This window comes from Amblyomma americanum, chromosome 4 (assembly GCF_052857255.1).
Source record: "Amblyomma americanum isolate KBUSLIRL-KWMA chromosome 4, ASM5285725v1, whole genome shotgun sequence".
Classification (NCBI taxonomy): Eukaryota; Metazoa; Arthropoda; class Arachnida; order Ixodida; family Ixodidae; genus Amblyomma; species Amblyomma americanum.
In genome coordinates, this window is record NC_135500.1 from 5547449 (window position 1) to 5570670 (window position 23222).

Sequence of the window (23222 nt, forward strand, 5' to 3'; positions counted from 1 at the left end):
CTGCGCTTTCTGTTGGGATCGAGCAGTGAGAGCGACCATACTGCGCTTTCTGCAGGACCCGAGCAGTGAGAGCGATCATACACCGATTTCTGCTGTGCCCGAGCTGTGAGAGCGACCATACTGCACTTCCTGCTGGGCCCGTGTAGTGAGATCTATCGTACTGTGATTTCTGCTGTGCCCGAACAGTGAGAGCGATCATACTGCGATTTCTGTTGTGACCTAGCAGTGAGAGCGACCATACAGCGCTTCCTGCTGGGCCCGAGCAGTGAGAGAATTCATACTGCGCTTTTTGCTGGGCCCGAGCAGTGAGAGCGATCATACTGCGCTTTCTGCTGGGCCCGAGCAGTGAAAGCGATCATACTGCGCTTTCTGCTTTGCCCGAGCAGTGAGAGCGATCATACTGTGCTTTCTGCTGACCCGAGCTGTGTTAGCGACCATACTGCGCTTTCTGCTGGGCCCGAGTGGTGAGAGCGACCATACTGCGCTTTCTGCTGGGCCCGAGCAGTGAGAGCGATCATACTGCGCTTTCTGGTGGGCTCGAGCAGTGAGAGCGACCATACTGCGCTTCCTGTTGGGCTCGAGCAGTGAGAGCGTTCATACTGCGATCTCTGCTGTGTCTGAGCTGTGAGAGCGATCACACTGCGATTTCTGCTGTGCCCGAGCAGTGAGAGCGACCATAAAGCTCTTCCGGTTGGGCCCGAGCAGTGAAAGCGATCATATTGCGATTTCTGCTGGGCCCGAGCAGTGTGAGCGACCATACTGCGCTTTCGGTTGTGCCAGAGCAGTGAGAGAGAGACAATACTGCGCTTTTTGCTGGGCAGAGCAGTGAGAGCAATCATACTGCAATTTCTGCTGGGCACGAGCAGTGAGAGCGATCATACTGCGATTTCTGCTGTGCCCGAGCAGTTGGAGCGACCATATTGCGCTTTCAGCTGGGCCCGACCAGTGAGAGCGATCATAATGCGATTTCTGCTGTGCCCAAGCAGTGAGAGTGACCATACTGCGCTCCCTGTTTGGCTTGAGCAGTGAGAGCGATCATACTGCGATTTCTGCTTTACCCGAGCAATGAGAGCGATCATACTGCGATTTCTGCTGTGCCCGAGCAGTGAGAGCGACCATACAGCGCTTCCTGCTTGGCCCAAGCAGTGAGAGCGATCATGCGCGCTTTCTGCTGGGCGCGAGCAGTGAGAGCGATCATACTTAGCGCTTTCTTCTGGGCGCGAGCAGTGAGAGCGATCATACTACGCTTCCTGCTGGGCCCAAGCAGTGAAAGCGATCATACTGCGCTTTCTGCTGGGCCCGAGCAGTGAGAGCGATCATACTGTGCTTTCTGCTGACCCGAGCTGTGTTAGCGACCATACTGCGCTTTCTGCTGGGCCCGAGCAGTGAGAGCGACCATACTGCGCTTTCTGCAGGACCCGAGCAGTGAGAGCGATCATACACCGATTTCTGCGGTGCCCGAGCTGTGAGAGCGACCATACTGCGCTTCCTGCTGGGCCCGAGTAGTGAGATCTATCATACTGCGATTTCTGCTGTGCCCGAGCAGTGAGAGTGATCATACTGCGATTTCTGTTGTGACCTAGCAGTGGTAGCGACCATAATGCGCTTGCTGTTGGGCTCGAGCAGTGAGAGCGTTAATACTGCGATCTCTGCTGTGCCCGAGCAGTGAGAGGGACCTTAAAGCGCTTCCTGCTGGGCCCGAACAGTGAGAGCAATCATACTGCGCTTTCTGCTGGGCCCGAGCAGTGAGAGCGATCATACTGCGCTTTCTGCTGGGCCCGAGCAGTGAGAGCGATCATACTGCACTTTCTGCTGGGACCGAGCAGTGAGAGCGATCATACTGTGCTTTCTGCTGACCCGAGCAGTGTTAGCGACCATACTGCGCTTTCTGCTGGGCCCTAGCAGTGAGAGCGACCATACTGCGCTTTCTGCAGGACCCGAGCAGTGAGAGCGATCATACACCGATTTCTGCTGTGCCCGAGCTGTGAGAGCGACCATACTGCGCTTCCTGCTGGGCCCGAGTAGTGCGATCTATCATACTGAGATTTCTGCTGTGCCCTAGCAGTGAGAGCAATCATACTGCGATTTCTGCTGTGCCCGAGAAGTGAGAGAGATCATACTGCGCTTTCTGCTGGGGCCCGGGTGGTGAGACCGACCATTCTGCGCTTCCTGCTGGGCTCGAGCAGTGAGAGCGATCATACTGCGATTTCTGCTGTGCCCGAGCAGTGAGAGCGATCATACTGCGATTTCTGCTGTGCCCGACCAGTGAGAGCGACCATACAGCGCTTCCTGCTGGGCCCGAGCAGTGAGAGAGATCATACTGCGTTTTTTGCTGGGCCCGAGCTGTGAGAGCGATCATACTGCACATTGAGCTGAGCCCGAGCCGTGAGAGCAATCATACTGCGCTTTCTGCTGGGACCGAACAGTGAGAGCGATCATACTGCGCTTTCTGTTGTGCACGAACAGTGAAAGCGATCAAACTCTGATTTCTGCTGTGCCCGAGCAGTGAGAGCGACCATACTGCGCTCCCTGTTTGGCTGGAGCAGCGAGAGCGATCATACTGAGATTTCTGCTTTGCCCGAGCAGTTAGCGCGATCGTACTGCGATTTCTGCTGTGCCCGAGCAGTGAGAGCGATCATGCTGCGCTTTCTGCTGTGCCCGAGCAGTGAGAGCGACCATAAAGCTCTTCCGGTTGGGCCCGAGCAGTGAAAGCGATCATATTGCGATTTCTGCTGGGCCCGAGCAGTGTGAGCGACCATACTGCGCTTTCGGTTGTGCCAGAGCAGTGAGAGAGAGACAATACTGCGCTTTTTGCTGGGCAGAGCAGTGAGAGCAATCATACTGCAATTTCTGCTGGGCACGAGCAGTGAGAGCGATCATACTGCGATTTCTGCTGTGCCCGAGCAGTTGGAGCGACCATATTGCGCTTGCTGTTGGGCTCGAGCAGTGAGAGCGTTAATACCGCGATCTCTGCTGTGCCCGAGCAGTGAGAGCGAACATAAAGCGCTTCCTGCTGGGCCCGAGCAGTGAGAGCAATCATATTGCGCTTTCTGCTGGGCCCGAGCAGTGAGAGCGATCATACTGCGCTTTCTGCTGGGCCCGAGCAGTGAAAGCGATCATACTGCGCTTTCTGCTGGGCCCGAGCAGTGAGAGCGATCATACTGTGCTTTCTGCTGACCCGAGCTGTGTTAGCACCATACTGCGCTTTCTGCTGGGCCCGAGTGGTGAGAGCGACCATACTGCGCTTTCTGCTGGGCCCGAGCAGTGAGAGCGATCATACTGCGCTTTCTGGTGGGCTCGAGCAGTGAGAGCGACCATACTGCGCTTCCTGTTGGGCTCGAGCAGTGAGAGCGTTCATACTGCGATCTCTGCTGTGTGTGAGCAGTGAGAGCGATCACACTGCGATTTCTGCTGTGCCCGAGCAGTGAGAGCGACCATAAAGCTCTTCCTGTTGGGCCCGAGCAGTGAGAGCGATCATACTGCACTTTCTGCTGGGCCCGAGCAGTGAAAGCGATCATACTGCGCTTTCTGCTGGGCCCGAGCAGTGAGAGCGATCATACTGTGCTTTCCGCTGGGCCCGAGCAGTGAGGGCTATCATACTGCGCTTTCTGCTGTGCCAGAGCAATGAGAGCGATCATACTGCGATTTCTGCTGTGCCCGAGAAGTGAGAGCGATCATACTGCGATTTCTGCTGGGCCTGAGCAGTGAGAGCGATTATACTGCGATTTCTGCTGGGCGCGAGCAGTGAGAGCGACCATACTGCGCTTTCTTCTGGGCCAGAGCAGTGATAGCGATCATACTGCGCTTTCAGCTGGGCCCGACCAGTGAGAGCGATCATAATGCGATTTCTGCTGTGCCCAAGCAGTGAGAGTGACCATACTGCGCTCCCTGTTTGGCTTGAGCAGTGAGAGCGATCATACTGCGATTTCTGCTTTGCCCGAGCAATGAGAGCGATCATACTGCGATTTCTGCTGTGCCCGAGCAGTGAGAGCGACCATACAGCGCTTCCTGCTTGGCCCAAGCAGTGAGAGCGATCATGCGCGCTTTCTGCTGGGCGCGAGCAGTGAGAGCGATCATACTTAGCGCTTTCTTCTGGGCGCGAGCAGTGAGAGCGACCATACAGCGCTTCCTGCTTGGCCCAAGCAGTGAAAGCGATCATACTGCGCTTTCTGCTGGGCCCGAGCAGTGAGAGCGATCATACTGTGCTTTCTGCTGACCCGAGCTGTGTTAGCGACCATACTGCGCTTTCTGCTGGGCCCGAGCAGTGAGAGCGACCATACTGCGCTTTCTGCAGGACCCGAGCAGTGAGAGCGATCATACACCGATTTCTGCGGTGCCCGAGCTGTGAGAGCGACCATACTGCGCTTCCTGCTGGGCCCGAGTAGTGAGATCTATCATACTGCGATTTCTGCTGTGCCCGAGCAGTGAGAGTGATCATACTGCGATTTCTGTTGTGACCTAGCAGTGGTAGCGACCATAATGCGCTTGCTGTTGGGCTCGAGCAGTGAGAGCGTTAATACTGCGATCTCTGCTGTGCCCGAGCAGTGAGAGGGACCTTAAAGCGCTTCCTGCTGGGCCCGAACAGTGAGAGCAATCATACTGCGCTTTCTGCTGGGCCCGAGCAGTGAGAGCGATCATACTGCGCTTTCTGCTGGGCCCGAGCAGTGAGAGCGATCATACTGCACTTTCTGCTGGGACCGAGCAGTGAGAGCGATCATACATTGCTTTCTGCTGACCCGAGCAGTGTTAGCGACCATACTGCGCTTTCTGCTGGGCCCTAGCAGTGAGAGCGACCATACTGCGCTTTCTGCAGGACCCGAGCAGTGAGAGCGATCATACACCGATTTCTGCTGTGCCCGAGCTGTGAGAGCGACCATACTGCGCTTCCTGCTGGGCCCGAGTAGTGCGATCTATCATACTGAGATTTCTGCTGTGCCCTAGCAGTGAGAGCAATTATACTGCGATTTCTGCTGTGCCCGAGAAGTGAGAGAGATCATACTGCGCTTTCTGCTGGGGCCCGGGTGGTGAGACCGACCATTCTGCGCTTCCTGCTGGGCTCGAGCAGTGAGAGCGATCATACTGCGATTTCTGCTGTGCCCGAGCAGTGAGAGCGATCATACTGCGATTTCTGCTGTGCCCGACCAGTGAGAGCGACCATACAGCGCTTCCTGCTGGGCCCGAGCAGTGAGAGAGATCATACTGCGCTTTTTGCTGGGCCCGAGCTGTGAGAGCGATCATACTGCACATTGAGCTGAGCCCGAGCCGTGAGAGCAATCATACTGCGCTTTCTGCTGGGACCGAACAGTGAGAGCGATAATACTGCGCTTTCTGTTGTGCACGAACAGTGAAAGCGATCAAACTCTGATTTCTGCTGTGCCCGAGCAGTGAGAGCGACCATACTGCGCTCCCTGTTTGGCTGGAGCAGCGAGAGCGATCATACTGAGATTTCTGCTTTGCCCGAGCAGTGAGCGCGATCGTACTGCGATTTCTGCTGTGCCCGAGCAGTGAGAGCGATCATGCTGCGCTTTCTGCTGGGCGCGAGCAGTGAGAGCGATCATACTTAGCTCTTTCTTCTCGGCCCGAACAGTGAGAGCGATCATACTACGCTTCCTGCTGGGCCCAAGCAGTGAAAGCTATCATATTGCGATTTCTCCTGGGCCCGAGCAGTGTGAGCGACCATACTGCGCTTTCGGTTGTGCCAGAGCAGTGAGAGAGAGACAATACTGCGCTTTTTGCGGGGCAGAGCAGTGAGAGCAATCATACTGCAATTTCTGCTGGGCAAGAGCAGTGAGAGCGATCATACTGCGATTTCTGCTGTGCCCGAGCAGTAGGAGCGACCATATTGCGCTTGCTGTTGGGCTCGAGCAGTGAGAGCGTTAATACCGCGATCTCTGCTGCGCCCGAGCAGTGAGAGCGAACATAAAGCGCTTCCTGCTGGGCCCGAGCAGTGAGAGCGATAATACTGTGCTTTCTGCTGGGCCCGAGCAGTGAAAGCGATCATACTGCACTTTCTGCTGGGACCGAGCAGTGAGAGCGATCATACTGTGCTTTCTGCTGACCCGAGCAGTGTTAGCGACCACACTGCGCTTTCTGCTGGGCCCGAGCAGTGAGAGCGACCATACTGTGCTTTCTGCAGGACCCGAGCAGTGAGAGCGATCATACACCGATTTCTGCTGTGCCCGAGCTGTGAGAGCAATCATACTGCGATTTCTGCTGTGCCCGAGAAGTGAGAGAGATCATACTGCGCTTTCTGCTGGGCCCGGGTGGTGAGACCGACCATTCTGCGCTTCCTGCTGGGCTCGAGCAGTGAGAGCGATCATACTGCGATTTATGCTGTGCCCGAGCAGTGAGAGCGATCATACGGCGATTTCTGCTGTGCCCGACCAGTGAGAGCGACCATACAGCGCTTCCTGCTGGGCCCGAGCAGTGAGAGAGATCATACTGCGCTTTTTGCTGGGCCCGAGCTGTGAGAGCGATCATACTGCACATTGAGCTGAGCCCGAGCCGTGAGAGCAATCATACTGCGCTTTCTGCTGGGACCGAACAGTGAGAGCGATCATACTGCGCTTTCTGCTGTGCACGAACAGTGAAAGCGATCAAACTCTGATTTCTGCTGTGCCCGAGCAGTGAGAGCGACGATACTGCGCTCCCTGTTTGGCTGGAGCAGCGAGAGCGATCATACTGAGATTTCTGCTTTGCCCGAGCAGTGAGAGCGATCGTACTGCGATTTCTGCTGTGCCCGAGCAGTGAGAGCGATCATGCTGCGCTTTCTGCTGGGCGCGAGCAGTGAGAGCGATCATACTTAGCTCTTTCTTCTCGGCCCGAACAGTGAGAGCGATCATACTGCGCTTTCTGCTGTGCCCGAGTAGTGAGAGCGATCATACTGCGATTATTGTTGTGACCTAGCAGTGGGAGCGACCATTATGCGCTTGCTGTCGGGCTCGAGCAGTGAGAGCGTTAATACTGCGATCTCTGCTGTGCCCGAGCAGTGAGAGCGACCATAAAGCGCTTCCTGCTGGGCCCGAGCAGTGAGAGCAATCATACTGCGCTTTCTGCTGGGCCCGAGCAGTGCGATCGATTATACAGCGCTTCCTGCTGGGCCCGAGCAGTGAGAGCAATCATACTGCGCTTTCTTCTGGGCCCGAGCAGCGAGTGCGACCATACTACGCTTTCTGCAGGACCAGAGCAGTGAGAGCGATCATACACCGTTTTCTGCTGTGCCCGAGCTGTGAGAGCGACCATACTGCGCTTTCTGCTGACCCGAGTTGTGTTAGCGACCATACTGCGCTTCCTGCTGGGCCCGAGTAGTAAGATCTATCATACTGAGATTTCTGCTGTGCCCTAGCAGTGAGAGCGATCATACATGATTTCTGCTGTGCCCGAGAAGTGAGAGCGATCATACTGCGATTTCTGCTGGCGCGAGCAGTGAGAGCAATCATACTGCGATTTCTGCTGTGCCCGAGAAGTGAGAGAGATCATACTGCGCTTTGTGTTGGGCCCGGGTGGTGAGACCGACCATTCTGCGCTTCCTGCTGGGCTCGAGCAGTGAGAGCGATCATACTGCGATTTCTGCTGTGCCTGAGCAGTGAGAGCGATCATACTGCGATTTCTGCTGTGCCCTACCAGTGAGAGCGACCATACAGCGCTTCCTGCTGGGCCCGAGCAGTGAGAGACATCATACTGCGCTTTTTGCTGGGCCCGAGCTGTGAGAGCGATCATACTGCACATTGAGCTGAGCACGAGCAGTGATAGCGATCATACTGCGCTTTCGGCTTGGACCGAACAGTGAGAGCGATCATACTGCGCTTTCTGCTGTGCAGGAACAGTGAAAGCGATCATACTGCGATTTCTGCTGTGCCCGAGCAGTGAGAGCGACCATACTGCGCTCCCTGTTTGGCTGGAGCAGCGAGAGCGATAATACTGAGATTTCTGCTTTGCCCGAGCAGTGAGAGCGATCGTACTGCGATTTCTGCTGTGCCCGAGCAGTGAGAGCGAACATGCTGCGCTTTCTGCTGGGCGCGAGCAGTGAGAGCGATCATACTTAGCTCTTTCTTCTCGGCCCAAACAGTGAGAGCGATCATACTACGCTTCCTGCTGGGCCCAAGCAGTGAAAGCGATCATATTGCGATTTCTGCTGGGCCCGAGCAGTGTGAGCGACCATACTGCGCTTTCGGTTGTGCCAGAGCAGTGAGAGAGAGACAATACTGCGCTTTTTGCTGGGCAGAGCAGTGAGAGCAATCATACTGCAATTTCTGCTGGGCACGAGCAGTGAGAGCGTTAATACCGCGATCTCTGCTGTGCCCGAGCAGTGAGAGCGAACATAAAGCGCTTCCTGCTGGGCCCGAGCAGTGAGAGCAATCATATTGCGCTTTCTGCTGGGCCCGAGCAGTGAGAGCGATCATGCTGCGCTTTCTGCTGGGCCCGAGCAGTGAAAGCGATCATACTGCGCTTTCTGCTGGGCCCGAGCAGTGAGAGCGATCATACTGTGCTTTCTGCTGACCCGAGCTGTGTTAGCGACCATACTGCGCTTTCTGCTGGGCCCGAGTGATGATAGCGACCATACTGCGCTTTCTGCTGGGCCAGAGCAGTGAGAGCGATCATACTGCGCTTTATGGTGGGCTCGAGCAGTGAGAGCGACCATACTGCGCTTCCTGTTGGGCTCGAGCAGTGAGAGCGTTCATACTGCGATCTCTGCTGTGTCTGAGCAGTGAGAGCGATCACACTGCGATTTCTGCTGTGCCCGAGCAGTGAGAGCGACCATAAAGCTCTTCCTGTTGGGCCCGAGCAGTGAGAGCGATCATACTGCACTTTCTGCTGGGCCCGAGCAGTGAAAGCGATCATACTGCGCTTTCTGCTGGGCCCGAGCAGTGAGAGCGATCATACTGTGCTTTCCGCTGGGCCCGAGCAGTGAGGGCTATCATACTGCGCTTTCTGCTGTGCCAGAGCAATGAGAGCGATCATACTGCGATTTCTGCTGTGCCCGAGAAGTGAGAGCGATTATACTGCGATTTCTGCTGGGCGTGAGCAGTGAGAGCGATTATACTGCGATTTCTGCTGGGCGCGAGCAGTGAGAGCGACCATACTGCGCTTTCTTCTGGGCCAGAGCAGTGATAGCGATCATACTGCGCTTTCAGCTGGGCCCGACCAGTGAGAGCGATCATAATGCGATTTCTGCTGTGCCCAAGCAGTGAGAGTGACCATACTGCGCTCCCTGTTTGGCTTGAGCAGTGAGAGCGATCATACTGCGATTTCTGCTTTGCCCGAGCAATGAGAGCGATCATACTGCGATTTCTGCTGTGCCCGAGCAGTGAGAGCGACCATACAGCGCTTCCTGCTTGGCCCAAGCAGTGAGAGCGATCATGCGCGCTTTCTGCTGGGCGCGAGCAGTGAGAGCGATCATACTGTGCTTTCTGCTGACCCGAGCTGTTTGGCGACCGTACTGCGCTTTCTGCTGGGCCCGAGTGGTGAGAGCGACCATACTGCGCTTTCTGCTGGGCCCGAGCAGTGAGAGCGATCATACTGCGCTTTCTGGTGGGCTCGAGCATTGAGAGCGACCATACTGCGCTTCCTGTTGGGCTCGAGCAGTGAGGGCGTTCATACTGCGATCTCTGCTTTGTCTGAGCAGTGAGAGCGATCACACTGCGATTTCTGCTGTGCCCGAGCAGTGAGAGCGACCATAAAGCGCTTCCTGCTGGGCCCGAGCAGTGAGAGCAATCATACTGCGATTTCTGCTGGGCCCGAGCAGTGAGAGCGATCATGCTGCGCTTTCTGCTGGGCCCGAGCAGTGAGAGCGATAATACTGTGCTTTCTGCTGGGCCCGTGCAGTGAAAGCGATCATACTGCGCTTTCTGCTGGGCCCGAGCAGTGAGAGCGATCATACTGTGCTTTCTGCTGACCCGAGCTGTGTTAGCGACCATACTGCGCTTTCTGCTGGGCCCGAGCAGTGAGAGCGACCATACTGCGCTTTCTGCAGGACCCGAGCAGTGAGAGCGATCATACACCGATTTCTGCGGTGCCCGAGCTGTGAGAGCGACCATACTGCGCTTCCTGCTGGGCCCGAGTAGTGAGATCTATCATACTGCGATTTCTGCTGTGCCCGAGCAGTGAGAGTGATCATACTGCGATTTCTGTTGTAACCTAGCAGTGGTAGCGACCATAATGCGCTTGCTGTTGGGCTCGAGCAGTGAGAGCGTTAATACTGCGATCTCTGCTGTGCCCGAGCAGTGAGAGGGACCTTAAAGCGCTTCCTGCTGGGCCCGAGTAGTGAGAGCAATCATACTGCGCTTTCTGCTGGGCCCGAGCAGTGAGAGCGATCATACTGCGCTTTCTGCTGGGCCCGAGCAGTGAGAGCGATAATACTGTGCTTTCTGCTGGGGCTGAGCAGTGAAAGCGATCATACACCACTTTCTGCTGGGCCCGAGCAGTGAGAGCGATCATACTGTGCTTTCTGCTGACCCGAGCAGTGTTAGCGACCATACTGCGCTTTCTGCTGGGCCCGAGCAGTGAGAGCGACCATACTGCGCTTTCTGCAGGACCCGAGCAGTGAGAGCGATCATACACCGATTTCTGCTGTGCCCGAGCTGAGAGAGCGACCATACTGCGCTTCCTGCTGGGCCCGAGTAGTGAGATCTATCATACTGAGATTTCTGCTGTGCCCTAGCTGTGAGAGCGATCATACATGATTTCTGCTGTGCCCGAGAAGTGAGACTGATCATACTGCGATTTCTGCTGGCGCGAGCGGTGAGAGCAATCATACTGCGATTTATGCTGTGCCCGAGAAGTGAGAGAGATCGTACTGCGCTTTCTGCTGGGCCCGGGTGGTGAGACCGACCATTCTGCGCTTCCTGCTGGGCTCGAGCAGTGAGAGCGATCATACTGCGATTTCTGCTGTGCCCGAGCAGTGAGAGCGATCATACTGCGATTTCTGCTGTGCCCGACCAGTGAGAGCGACCATACAGCGCTTCCTGCTGGGCCCGAGCAGTGAGAGAGATCATACTGCGCTTTTTGCTGGGCCCGAGCTGTGAGAGCGATCATACTGCGCTTTCTGCTGAGCCCGAGCAGTGAGAGCTATAATACTGTGCTTTCTGCTGGGCCCGAGCAGTGAAAGCGATCATACTGCGCTTTCTGCTGGGCCCGAGCAGTGAGAGCGATCATACTGTGCTTTCCGCTGGGCCCGAGCAGTGAGGGCTATCATACTGCGCTTTCTGCTGTGCCAGAGCAATGAGTGCGATCATACTGCGATTTCTGCTGTGCCCGAGAAGTGAGAGCGATTATACTGCGATTTCTGCTGGGCGTGAGCAGTGAGAGCGATTATACTGCGATTTCTGCTGGGCGCGAGCAGTGAGAGCGACCATACTGCGATTTCTTCTGGGCCAGAGCAGTGATAGCGATCATACTGCGCTTTCAGCTGGGCCCGACCAGTGAGAGCGATCATAATGCGATTTCTGCTGTGCCCAAGCAGTGAGAGTGACCATACTGCGCTCCCTGTTTGGCTTGAGCAGTGAGAGCGATCATACTGCGATTTCTGCTTTGCCCGAGCAATGAGAACGATCATACTGCGATTTCTGCTGTGCCCGAGCAGTGAGAGCGACCATACAGCGCTTCCTGCTTGGTCCAAGCAGTGAGAGCGATCATGCGCGCTTTCTGCTGGGCGCGAGCAGTGAGAGCGATCATACTGTGCTTTCTGCTGACCCGAGCTGTTTAGCGACCGTACTGCGCTTTCTGCTGGGCCCGAGTGGTGAGAGCGACCATACTGCGCTTTCTGCTGGGCCCGAGCAGTGAGAGCGATCATACTGCGCTTTCTGGTGGGCTCGAGCATTGAGAGCGACCATACTGCGCTTCCTGTTGGGCTCGAGCAGTGAGGGCGTTCATACTGCGATCTCTGCTTTGTCTGAGCAGTGAGAGCGATCACACTGCGATTTCTGCTGTGCCCGAGCAGTGAGAGCGACCATAAAGCGCTTCCTGCTGGGCCCGAGCAGTGAGAGCAATCATACTGCGATTTCTGCTGGGCCCGAGCAGTGAGAGCGATCATGCTGCGCTTTCTGCTGGGCCCGAGCAGTGAGAGCGATAATACTGTGCTTTCTGCTGGGCCCGTGCAGTGAAAGCGATCATACTGCGCTTTCTGCTGGGCCCGAGCAGTGAGAGCGATCATACTGTGCTTTCTGCTGACCCGAGCTGTGTTAGCGACCATACTGCGCTTTCTGCTGGGCCCGAGCAGTGAGAGCGACCATACTGCGCTTTCTGCAGGACCCGAGCAGTGAGAGCGATCATACACCGATTTCTGCGGTGCCCGAGCTGTGAGAGCGACCATACTGCGCTTCCTGCTGGGCCCGAGTAGTGAGATCTATCATACTGCGATTTCTGCTGTGCCCGAGCAGTGAGAGTGATCATACTGCGATTTCTGTTGTAACCTAGCAGTGGTAGCGACCATAATGCGCTTGCTGTTGGGCTCGAGCAGTGAGAGCGTTAATACTGCGATCTCTGCTGTGCCCGAGCAGTGAGAGGGACCTTAAAGCGCTTCCTGCTGGGCCCGAGTAGTGAGAGCAATCATACTGCGCTTTCTGCTGGGCCCGAGCAGTGAGAGCGATAATACTGTGCTTTCTGCTGGGGCTGAGCAGTGAAAGCGATCATACACCACTTTCTGCTGGGCCCGAGCAGTGAGAGCGATCATACTGTACTTTCTGCTGACCCGAGCAGTGTTAGCGACCATACTGCGCTTTCTGCTGGGCCCGAGCAGTGAGAGCGACCATACTGCGCTTTCTGCAGGACCCGAGCAGTGAGAGCGATCATACACCGATTTCTGCTGTGCCCGAGCTGTGAGAGCGACCATACTGCGCTTCCTGCTGGGCCCGAGTAGTGAGATCTATCATACTGAGATTTCTGCTGTGCCCTAGCAGTGAGAGCGATCATACATGATTTCTGCTGTGCCCGAGAAGTGAGACCGATCATACTGCGATTTCTGCTGGCGCGAGCGGTGAGAGCAATCATACTGCGATTTATGCTGTGCCCGAGAAGTGAGAGAGATCGTACTGCGCTTTCTGCTGGGCCCGGGTGGTGAGACCGACCATTCTGCGCTTCCTGCTGGGCTCGAGCAGTAAGAGCGATCATACTGCGATTTCTGCTGTGCCCGAGCAGTAAGAGCGATCATACTGCGATTTCTGCTGTGCCCGACCAGTGAGAGCGACCATACAGCGCTTCCTGCTGGGCCCGAGCAGTGAGAGAGATCGTACTGCGCTTTTTGCTGGGCCCGAGCTGTGAGAGCGATCATACTGCGCTTTCTGCTGAGCCCGAGCAGTGAGAGCTATAATACTGTGCTTTCTGCTGGGCCCGAGCAGTGAAAGCGATCCTACTGCACTTTCTGCTGGGACCGAGCAGTGAGAGCGATCATACTGTGCTTTCTACTGACCCGAGCAGTGTTAGCGACCATACTGCGCTTTCTGCTGGGCTCGAGCAGTGAGAGCGTTAATATTGCGATCTCTCCTGTGCCCGAGCAGTGAGAGGGACCTTAAAGCGCTTCCTGCTGGGCCCGAGCAGTAAGAGCAATCATACTGCGCTTTCTGCTGGGCGCGAGCAGTGAGAGCGATCATACTGCGCTTTCTGCTGGGCCCGAGCAGTGAGAGCGATAATACTGTGCTTTCTGCTGGGCCCGAGCAGTGAAAGCGATCATACTGCACTTTCTGCTGGGACCGAGCAGTGAGAGCGATCATACTGTGCTTTCTGCTGACCCGAGCAGTGTTAGCGACCATACTGCGCTTTCTGCTGGGCCCGAGCAGTGAGAGCGGCCATACTGCGCTTTCTGCAGGACCCGAGCAGTGAGAGCTATCATACACCGATTTCTGCTGTGCCCGAGCTGTGAGAGCGACCATACTGCGCTTCCTGCTGGGCCCGAGTAGTGCGATCTATCATACTGAGATTTCTGCTGTGCCCTAGCAGTGAGAGCAATCATACTGCGATTTCTGCTGTGCCCGAGAAGTGAGAGAGATCATACTGCGCTTTCTGCTGGGCCCGGGTGGTGAGACCGACCATTCTGCGCTTCCTGCTGGGCTCGAGCAGTGAGAGCGATCATACTACGATTTCTGCTGTGCCCGAGCAGTGAGAGCGATCATACTGCGATTTCTGCTGTGCCCGACCAGTGAGAGCGACCATACAGCGCTTCCTGCTGGGCCCGAGCAGTGAGAGAGATCATACTGCGCTTTTTGCTGGGCCCGAGCTGTGAGAGCGATCATACTGCACATTGAGCTGAGCCCGAGCCGTGAGAGCAATCATACTGCGCTTTCTGCTGGGACCGAACAGTGAGAGCGATCATACTGCGCTTTCTGCTGTGCACGAACAGTGAAAGCGATCAAAGTCTGATTTCTGCTGTGCCCGAGCAGTGAGAGCGACCATACTGCGCTCCCTGTTTGGCTGGAGCAGCGAGAGCGATCATACTGAGATTTCTGCTTTGCCCGAGCAGTGAGAGCGATCGTACTGCGATTTCTGCTGTGCCCGAGCAGTGAGAGCGATCATGCTGCGCTTTCTGCTGGGCGCGAGCAGTGAGAGCGATCATACTTAGCTCTTTCTTCTCGGCCCGAACAGTGAGAGCGATCATACTACGCTTCCTGCTGGGCCCGAGCAGTGCGAGCGATCATACTGCGCTTTCTGCTGTGCCCGAGTAGTGAGAGCGATCATACTGCGATTATTGTTGTGGCCTAGCAGTGGGAGCGACCATTATGCGCTTGCTGTTGGGCTCGAGCAGTGAGAGCGTTAATACTGCGATCTCTGCTGTGCCCGAGCAGTGAGAGCGAACATAAAGCGCTTCCTGCTGGGCCCGAGCAGTGAGAGCAATCATATTGCGCTTTCTGCTGGGCCCGAGCAGTGAGAGCGATCATGCTGCGCTTTCTGCTGGGCCCGAGCAGTGAAAGCGATCATACTGCGCTTTCTGCTGGGCCCGAGCAGTGAGAGCGATCATACTGTGCTTTCTGCTGACCCGAGCTGTGTTAGCGACCATACTGCGCTTTCTGCTGGGCCCGAGTGATGATAGCGACCATACTGCGCTTTCTGCTGGGCCAGAGCAGTGAGAGCGATCATACTGCGCTTTATGGTGGGCTCGAGCAGTGAGAGCGACCATACTGCGCTTCCTGTTGGGCTCGAGCAGTGAGAGCGTTCATACTGCGATCTCTGCTGTGTCTGAGCAGTGAGAGCGATCACACTGCGATTTCTGCTGTGCCCGAGCAGTGAGAGCGACCATAAAGCTCTTCCTGTTGGGCCCGAGCAGTGAGAGCGATCATACTGCACTTTCTGCTGGGCCCGAGCAGTGAAAGCGATCATACTGCGCTTTCTGCTGGGCCCGAGCAGTGAGAGCGATCATACTGTGCTTTCCGCTGGGCCCGAGCAGTGAGGGCTATCATACTGCGCTTTCTGCTGTGCCAGAGCAATGAGAGCGATCATACTGCGATTTCTGCTGTGCCCGAGAAGTGAGAGCGATTATACTGCGATTTCTGCTGGGCGTGAGCAGTGAGAGCGATTATACTGCGATTTCTGCTGGGCGCGAGCAGTGAGAGCGACCATACTGCGCTTTCTTCTGGGCCAGAGCAGTGATAGCGATCATACTGCGCTTTCAGCTGGGCCCGACCAGTGAGAGCGATCATAATGCGATTTCTGCTGTGCCCAAGCAGTGAGAGTGACCATACTGCGCTCCCTGTTTGGCTTGAGCAGTGAGAGCGATCATACTGCGATTTCTGCTTTGCCCGAGCAATGAGAGCGATCATACTGCGATTTCTGCTGTGCCCGAGCAGTGAGAGCGACCATACAGCGCTTCCTGCTTGGCCCAAGCAGTGAGAGCGATCATGCGCGCTTTCTGCTGGGCGCGAGCAGTGAGAGCGATCATACTGTGCTTTCTGCTGACCCGAGCTGTTTGGCGACCGTACTGCGCTTTCTGCTGGGCCCGAGTGGTGAGAGCGACCATACTGCGCTTTCTGCTGGGCCCGAGCAGTGAGAGCGATCATACTGCGCTTTCTGGTGGGCTCGAGCATTGAGAGCGACCATACTGCGCTTCCTGTTGGGCTCGAGCAGTGAGGGCGTTCATACTGCGATCTCTGCTTTGTCTGAGCAGTGAGAGCGATCACACTGCGATTTCTGCTGTGCCCGAGCAGTGAGAGCGACCATAAAGCGCTTCCTGCGGGGCCCGAGCAGTGAGAGCAATCATACTGCGATTTCTGCTGGGCCCGAGCAGTGAGAGCGATCATGCTGCGCTTTCTGCTGGGCCCGAGCAGTGAGAGCGATAATACTGTGCTTTCTGCTGGGCCCGTGCAGTGAAAGCGATCATACTGCGCTTTCTGCTGGGCCCGAGCAGTGAGAGCGATCATACTGTGCTTTCTGCTGACCCGAGCTGTGTTAGCGACCATACTGCGCTTTCTGCTGGGCCCGAGCAGTGAGAGCGACCATACTGCGCTTTCTGCAGGACCCGAGCAGTGAGAGCGATCATACACCGATTTCTGCGGTGCCCGAGCTGTGAGAGCGACCATACTGCGCTTCCTGCTGGGCCCGAGTAGTGAGATCTATCATACTGCGATTTCTGCTGTGCCCGAGCAGTGAGAGTGATCATACTGCGATTTCTGTTGTAACCTAGCAGTGGTAGCGACCATAATGCGCTTGCTGTTGGGCTCGAGCAGTGAGAGCGTTAATACTGCGATCTCTGCTGTGCCCGAGCAGTGAGAGGGACCTTAAAGCGCTTCCTGCTGGGCCCGAGTAGTGAGAGCAATCATACTGCGCTTTCTGCTGGGCCCGAGCAGTGAGAGCGATCATACTGCGCTTTCTGCTGGGCCCGAGCAGTGAGAGCGATAATACTGTGCTTTCTGCTGGGGCTGAGCAGTGAAAGCGATCATACACCACTTTCTGCTGGGCCCGAGCAGTGAGAGCGATCATACTGTGCTTTCTGCTGACCCGAGCAGTGTTAGCGACCATACTGCGCTTTCTGCTGGGCCCGAGCAGTGAGAGCGACCATACTGCGCTTTCTGCAGGACCCGAGCAGTGAGAGCGATCATACACCGATTTCTGCTGTGCCCGAGCTGAGAGAGCGACCATACTGCGCTTCCTGCTGGGCCCGAGTAGTGAGATCTATCATACTGAGATTTCTGCTGTGCCCTAGCAGTGAGAGCGATCATACATAATTTCTGCTGTGCCCGAGAAGTGAGACTGATCATACTGCGATTTCTGCTGGCGCGAGCGGTGAGAGCAATCATACTGCGATTTATGCTGTGCCCGAGAAGTGAGAGAGATCGTACTGCGCTTTCTGCTGGGCCCGGGTGGTGAGACCGACCATTCTGCGCTTCCTGCTGGGCTCGAGCAGTGAGAGCGATCATACTGCGATTTCTGCTGTGCCCGAGCAGTGAGAGCGATCATACTGCGATTTCTGCTGTGCCCGACCAGTGAGAGCGACCATACAGCGCTTCCTGCTGGGCCCGAGCAGTGAGAGAGATCATACTGCGCTTTTTGCTGGGCCCGAGCTGTGAGAGCGATCATACTGCGCTTTCTGCTGAGCCCGAGCAGTGAGAGCTATAATACTGTGCTTTCTGCTGGGCCCGAGCAGTGAAAGCGATCATACTGCGCTTTCTGCTGGGCCCGAGCAGTGAGAGCGATCATACTGTGCTTTCCGCTGGGCCCGAGCAGTGAGGGCTATCATACTGCGCTTTCTGCTGTGCCAGAGCAATGAGTGCGATCATACTGCGATTTCTGCTGTGCCCGAGAAGTGAGAGCGATTATACTGCGATTTCTGCTGGGCGTGAGCAGTGAGAGCGATTATACTGCGATTTCTGCTGGGCGCGAGCAGTGAGAGCGACCATACTGCGATTTCTTCTGGGCCAGAGCAGTGATAGCGATCATACTGCGCTTTCAGCTGGGCCCGACCAGTGAGAGCGATCATAATGCGATTTCTGCTGTGCCCAAGCAGTGAGAGTGACCATACTGCGCTCCCTGTTTGGCTTGAGCAGTGAGAGCGATCATACTGCGATTTCTGCTTTGCCCGAGCAATGAGAACGATCATACTGCGATTTCTGCTGTGCCCGAGCAGTGAGAGCGACCATACAGCGCTTCCTGCTTGGTCCAAGCAGTGAGAGCGATCATGCGCGCTTTCTGCTGGGCGCGAGCAGTGAGAGCGATCATACTGTGCTTTCTGCTGACCCGAGCTGTTTAGCGACCGTACTGCGCTTTCTGCTGGGCCCGAGTGGTGAGAGCGACCATACTGCGCTTTCTGCTGGGCCCGAGCAGTGAGAGCGATCATACTGCGCTTTCTGGTGGGCTCGAGCATTGAGAGCGACCATACTGCGCTTCCTGTTGGGCTCGAGCAGTGAGGGCGTTCATACTGCGATCTCTGCTTTGTCTGAGCAGTGAGAGCGATCACACTGCGATTTCTGCTGTGCCCGAGCAGTGAGAGCGACCATAAAGCGCTTCCTGCTGGGCCCGAGCAGTGAGAGCAATCATACTGCGATTTCTGCTGGGCCCGAGCAGTGAGAACGATCATGCTGCGCTTTCTGCTGGGCCCGAGCAGTGAGAGCGATAATACTGTGCTTTCTGCTGGGCCCGTGCAGTGAAAGCGATCATACTGCGCTTTCTGCTGGGCCCGAGCAGTGAGAGCGATCATACTGTGCTTTCTGCTGACCCGAGCTGTGTTAGCGACCATACTGCGCTTTCTGCTGGGCCCGAGCAGTGAGAGCGACCATACTGCGCTTTCTGCAGGACCCGAGCAGTGAGAGCGATCATACACCGATTTCTGCGGTGCCCGAGCTGTGAGAGCGACCATACTGCGCTTCCTGCTGGGCCCGAGTAGTGAGATCTATCATACTGCGATTTCTGCTGTGCCCGAGCAGTGAGAGTGATCATACTGCGATTTCTGTTGTAACCTAGCAGTGGTAGCGACCATAATGCGCTTGCTGTTGGGCTCGAGCAGTGAGAGCGTTAATACTGCGATCTCTGCTGTGCCCGAGCAGTGAGAGGGACCTTAAAGCGCTTCCTGCTGGGCCCGAGTAGTGAGAGCAATCATACTGCGCTTTCTGCTGGGCCCGAGCAGTGAGAGCGATCATACTGCGCTTTCTGCTGGGCCCGAGCAGTGAGAGCGATAATACTGTGCTTTCTGCTGGGGCTGAGCAGTGAAAGCGATCATACACCACTTTCTGCTGGGCCCGAGCAGTGAGAGCGATCATACTGTACTTTCTGCTGACCCGAGCAGTGTTAGCGACCATACTGCGCTTTCTGCTGGGCCCGAGCAGTGAGAGCGACCATACTGCGCTTTCTGCAGGACCCGAGCAGTGAGAGCGATCATACACCGATTTCTGCTGTGCCCGAGCTGTGAGAGCGACCATACTGCGCTTCCTGCTGGGCCCGAGTAGTGAGATCTATCATACTGAGATTTCTGCTGTGCCCTAGCAGTGAGAGCGATCATACATGATTTCTGCTGTGCCCGAGAAGTGAGACCGATCATACTGCGATTTCTGCTGGCGCGAGCGGTGAGAGCAATCATACTGCGATTTATGCTGTGCCCGAGAAGTGAGAGAGATCGTACTGCGCTTTCTGCTGGGCCCGGGTGGTGAGACCGACCATTCTGCGCTTCCTGCTGGGCTCGAGCAGTAAGAGCGATCATACTGCGATTTCTGCTGTGCCCGAGCAGTAAGAGCGATCATACTGCGATTTCTGCTGTGCCCGACCAGTGAGAGCGACCATACAGCGCTTCCTGCTGGGCCCGAGCAGTGAGAGAGATCGTACTGCGCTTTTTGCTGGGCCCGAGCTGTGAGAGCGATCATACTGCGCTTTCTGCTGAGCCCGAGCAGTGAGAGCTATAATACTGTGCTTTCTGCTGGGCCCGAGCAGTGAAAGCGATCCTACTGCACTTTCTGCTGGGACCGAGCAGTGAGAGCGATCATACTGTGCTTTCTACTGACCCGAGCAGTGTTAGCGACCATACTGCGCTTTCTGCTGGGCTCGAGCAGTGAGAGCGTTAATATTGCGATCTCTCCTGTGCCCGAGCAGTGAGAGGGACCTTAAAGCGCTTCCTGCTGGGCCCGAGCAGTAAGAGCAATCATACTGCGCTTTCTGCTGGGCGCGAGCAGTGAGAGCGATCATACTGCGCTTTCTGCTGGGCCCGAGCAGTGAGAGCGATAATACTGTGCTTTCTGCTGGGCCCGAGCAGTGAAAGCGATCATACTGCACTTTCTGCTGGGACCGAGCAGTGAGAGCGATCATACTGTGCTTTCTGCTGACCCGAGCAGTGTTAGCGACCATACTGCGCTTTCTGCTGGGCCCGAGCAGTGAGAGCGGCCATACTGCGCTTTCTGCAGGACCCGAGCAGTGAGAGCTATCATACACCGATTTCTGCTGTGCCCGAGCTGTGAGAGCGACCATACTGCGCTTCCTGCTGGGCCCGAGTAGTGCGATCTATCATACTGAGATTTCTGCTGTGCCCTAGCAGTGAGAGCAATCATACTGCGATTTCTGCTGTGCCCGAGAAGTGAGAGAGATCATACTGCGCTTTCTGCTGGGCCCGGGTGGTGAGACCGACCATTCTGCGCTTCCTGCTGGGCTCGAGCAGTGAGAGCGATCATACTACGATTTCTGCTGTGCCCGAGCAGTGAGAGCGATCATACTGCGATTTCTGCTGTGCCCGACCAGTGAGAGCGACCATACAGCGCTTCCTGCTGGGCCCGAGCAGTGAGAGAGATCATACTGCGCTTTTTGCTGGGCCCGAGCTGTGAGAGCGATCATACTGCACATTGAGCTGAGCCCGAGCCGTGAGAGCAATCATACTGCGCTTTCTGCTGGGACCGAACAGTGAGAGCGATCATACTGCGCTTTCTGCTGTGCACGAACAGTGAAAGCGATCAAAGTCTGATTTCTGCTGTGCCCGAGCAGTGAGAGCGACCATACTGCGCTCCCTGTTTGGCTGGAGCAGCGAGAGCGATCATACTGAGATTTCTGCTTTGCCCGAGCAGTGAGAGCGATCGTACTGCGATTTCTGCTGTGCCCGAGCAGTGAGAGCGATCATGCTGCGCTTTCTGCTGGGCGCGAGCAGTGAGAGCGATCATACTTAGCTCTTTCTTCTCGGCCCGAACAGTGAGAGCGATCATACTACGCTTCCTGCTGGGCCCGAGCAGTGCGAGCGATCATACTGCGCTTTCTGCTGTGCCCGAGTAGTGAGAGCGATCATACTGCGATTATTGTTGTGGCCTAGCAGTGGGAGCGACCAATATGCGCTTGCTGTTGGGCTCGAGCAGTGAGAGCGTTAATACTGCGATCTCTGCTGTGCCCGAGCAGTGAGAGCGAACATAAAGCGCTTCCTGCTGGGCCCGAGCAGTGAGAGCAATCATATTGCGCTTTCTGCTGGGCCCGAGCTGTGAGAGCGATCATACTGCGCTTTCTGCTGGGCCCGAGCAGTGAAAGCGATCATACTGCGCTTTCTGCTGGGCCCGAGCAGTGAGAGCGATCATACTGTGCTTTCTGCTGACCCGAGCAGTGAGAGCGACCATAAAGCTCTTCTTGTTGGGCCCGAGCAGTGAGAGCGATCATACTGCACTTTCTGCTGGGCCCGAGCAGTGAAAGCGATCATACTGCGCTTTCTGCTGGGCCGGAGCAGTGAGAGCGATCATACTGTGCTTTCCGCTGGGCCCGAGCAGTGAGGGCTATCATACTGCGCTTTCTGCTGTGCCAGAGCATTGAGAGCGACCATACTGCGCTTTCTTCTGGGCCAGAGCAGTGATAGCGATCATACTGCGCTTTCAGCTGGGCCCGACCAGTGAGAGCGATCATAATGCGATTTCTGCTGTGCCCAAGCAGTGAGAGTGACCATACTGCGCTCCCTGTTTGGCTTGAGCAGTGAGAGCGATCATACTGCGATTTCTGCTTTGCCCGAGCAATGAGAGCGATCATACTGCGATTTCTGCTGTGCCCGAGCAGTGAGAGCGACCAAACAGCGCTTCCTGCTTGGCCCAAGCAGTGAGAGCGATCATGCGCGCTTTCTGCTGGGCGCGAGCAGTGAGGGCGATCATACTTAGCGCTTTCTTCTGGGCGCGAGCAGTGAGAACGATCATACTACGCTTCCTGCTGGGCCCAAGCAGTGAAAGCGATCATACTGCGCTTTCTGCTGGGCCCGAGCAGTGAGAGCGATCATACTGTGCTTTCTGCTGACCCGAGCAGTGAGAGCGATCATACACCGATTTCTGCGGTGCCCGAGCTGTGAGAGCGACCATACTGCGCTTCCTGCTGGGCCCGAGTAGTGAGATCTATCATACTGCGACTTCTGCTGTGCCCGAGCAGTGAGAGTGATCATACTGCGATTTCTGTTGTGACCTAGCAGTGGTAGCGACCATAATGCGCTTGCTGTTGGGCTCGAGCAGTGAGAGCGTTAATACTGCGATCTCTGCTGTGCCCGAGCAGTGAGAGAGACCTTAAAGCGCTTCCTGCTGGGCCCGAACAGTGAGAGCAATCATACTGCGCTTTCTGCTGGGCCCGAGCAGTGAGAGCGATCATACTGCACTTTCTGCTGGGACCGAGCAGGGAGAGCGATCATACTGTGCTTTCTGCTGACCCGAGCAGTGTTAGCGACCATACTGCGCTTTCTGCTGGGCCCGAGCAGTGAGAGCGACCATACTGCGCTTTCTGCAGGACCCGAGCAGTGAGAGCGATCATACACCGATTTCTGCTGTGCCCGAGCTGTGAGAGCGACCATACTGCGCTTCCTGCTGGGCCCGAGTAGTGCGATCTATCATACTGAGATTTCTGCTGTGCCCTAGCAGTGAGAGCAATCATACTGCGATTTCTGCTGTGCCCGAGAAGTGAGAGAGATCATACTGCGCTTTCTGCTGGGCCCGAGCAGTGAGCGAGATCATACTGCGCTTTTTGCTGGGCCCGAGCTGTGAGAGCGATCATACTGCACATTGAGCTGAGCCCGAGCCGTGAGAGCAATCATACTGCGCTTTCTGCTGGGACCGAACAGTGAGAGCGATCATACTGCGCTTTCTGCTGTGCACGAACAGTGAAAGCGATCAAACTCTGATTTCTGCTGTGCCCGAGCAGTGAGAGCGACCATACTGCGCTCCCTGTTTGGCTGGAGCAGCGAGAGCGATCATACTGAGATTTCTGCTTTGCACGAGCAGTGAGAGCGATCGTACTGCAATTTCTGCTGTGCCCGAGCAGTGAGAGCGATCATGCTGCGCTTTCTGCTGGGCGCGAGCAGTGAGAGCGATCATACTTAGCTCTTT